The following is a 2702-nucleotide window of genomic DNA, read 5'->3' as shown; positions in this document are numbered from 1 at the left end:
ACACCTCCACCACCACCTCCACATAACACCGGGGCCGGGAGTTTTGTTGACACCCTGTTCAACACCGACCCCATGAACATTAACGTTAACACATCTACTGAGGCTCAGGAGTCGGTATGGGATCAGGCATTGCACCGACAGACGACTGCGGGGATTGTATAGGGTATTGATGGTATGGATGTTAACCAGCAGTGGGGTAGGGGCAGAGATTTACAAGAAGGAATGGGTTGGCAGACAGGGGCGATGGTTTACACGAGCACATCATCACTTACTGGGTTAATTGCGCGATCAGGCGAAATAGAGTTTAGAATATCCTCGGGCATGAACACAGAGGAGTTGGCAAATCAGTTTGCCACAGACGAGGAAATGACCAGCGAGGGTCAGTCTAGATTAAGAAACCCAGCCAGGCCCCACACCAGCGTAATCTATTCTCCTCCGTACCCACCACCTCAGCCGTAACCATGTTTATTTTGGAACATTAATATTATCACTTATGCTACATTATCTTATTTTTGTACGCCCGGTTCCGGGCATAACTATTTTTATGTTTTAGTATGTATGGTTTCTTTTAGAATAAATATTGCATGAACAAAACGTCACAAAACAAACGACGATCAAGACCATACGAGATGTAAACATAACTTGGAGCAAGGATGCTTTGAACGAGGATGACGCCGACACAAGAATTGAAGAATCCATAATCAGCGCACCATCCGACTACACGTCCTGAAACCATAGGGGAGTACTACGTCTTCATCACCTTTTCAATAGAATATACGCAAAATACTACACCACTTTAAAAAATAAGTATGGGATTGGTAACCCCACAAACATAAACTTTTAATAACACAAAGCCTCTTTTAAAACCTAAAGTGTGGGATACTCCGTATCCTAAACATTGAGGACAATGTTATTTTAAAGTGTGGGATAGCAAATGTTGCACACAAAACGATTCTTGTAAAATCCTCAAGTTTTTCACAAAATTTAAAACTTTTTGAATTATAAAACGCTAAGGATGATAAAATTCTATAAAAGATCAAAAATTTTTTGCTACAAAATAGACAAAAAGGGTAAAACAAGGTTGAAAACTTTTTGCGAAAATCAAAATCAATATTCCAATAGAGCATTGCATAACGAAAGGCGCAATTCGACCTGCTATAATTGTTGTGAGGCACCCCCAAATAAGGCTTTATAAGCACTCATTTTTAGTGCTTCACTATATTTCCATCGAGCGCGCCGATGCTAACATCTCGGAATCAGAACTTGCTCTTGATCTACATTTCAGAATCACACATTTTGACGAGGATGACTAGGATAAAACCTCAGCTATTCATAAAGACAAAAACAACCTCCGCTACACATCTCCGTTTCCATCTTCACTCCACAAATCCATTCACCTTTTCTTATTTACTCTATTCGTTTCATAAATAAATAAATCCCGACTAAATCATTCTTTTTCGGAAAACCCTCTACAAAATCGCACGAGAAAAATGCGAGCATCCAAGCAAATTATTAAAGAAGATCGCCAAAAGGAGACCTCGAAGAGAAAAGCAAAAGATGCTTTCAAAAAAAAAAGAGCAAATTCTCTATGAATAAAGGTTATGAGAAAAGGAGCAGAACCAGAAAAGATTCGAGGAAAGAAACTCCTGGCAATCAAAAAGAAGTATGCTAACCAAGAAATTCCGTACAAAAAGCTTAAAGGGTTATTAAAAATCGATCTTTCCAAAAGAAACTCCTATCTATCAAAACCATTCACACTCTAGAAACTTCCAAATCCCCATCTCTTCATAATTCAAGCTGAGTCGATAACCGAAAATTCTCGCAAATAAGTGATGGAGATTTGAGTCTGGATCAAGCCTATGACTGGCTAAGAGTGACTTCATTTCTTAGAACTATAGGACATCGTAGACACTTTAGTGAAATGAGTGACCCGAGTGAGATAGCCTCAGTTATGTAATCTCCTCTCATGCTTGCAAAAAAAGATTCGAGAATAACAAAAAGAATAAAAACTAAGTTTCCGCTCTTCCATCTTGTGAAACAAAAACAACTTGATCACTACGAATTAAATTCCTCGTTATTTTAAATTCAGAAGTTTGCTTGAGGATAAGCAAAGTCTAAGTGTGGGATATTTGATATCGGCTAAAAAGTCATGTTTTTACCCCCGATATTGAGTCCCAAAAGCATACAGTTCAAAACTTTGTCGGCAAAATAATTGATTTTTTTGGTTGAATTTGTAGATTAAGTAATTACGAAGACGATGCAAAAAGAATCAAGAGAAACGGAGCTAAAACGAAGATTCTAAAGGGAAAACGGTGAAAGACAAGAAATCAAGTTACGATCCAGTGAATCAAAGCCTGACCAGCACCAGAAACGGCCTGCCATACGGGCTGCCATACGGCCTGCCAGTATGGGGTACAGCCTGCCAAACAACCCAGCAAACGCCCCCAAGAAACGGGCTGCCAGTCAAACGGGCTGCCAAATACGGGGCACCATACGGCCTGCCAGCCGTATTCTGGCAATTTTCTAGTCTATTTAAAGGGATTTTTGTCATCTAATTTACACACACCTCTCTTCACTCTCTCACTACAATACACTTTCTCCCACTAGAGCTTTCAAGGCCTTATCACCTCCGAGCGGGAAATTAAGTACCCGGAGGCGAACGCCGAAGATTGTAATAGGAGCGGTCTAGAGGTTGTCAGCAC

The sequence above is a fragment of the Rutidosis leptorrhynchoides genome, chromosome 9 (assembly GCF_046630445.1).
Source record: "Rutidosis leptorrhynchoides isolate AG116_Rl617_1_P2 chromosome 9, CSIRO_AGI_Rlap_v1, whole genome shotgun sequence".
NCBI classification, from domain to species: domain Eukaryota; kingdom Viridiplantae; phylum Streptophyta; class Magnoliopsida; order Asterales; family Asteraceae; genus Rutidosis; species Rutidosis leptorrhynchoides.
The sequence above is the reverse complement of the archived record's forward strand: the minus strand, read 5'-3'. Positions refer to the sequence as shown.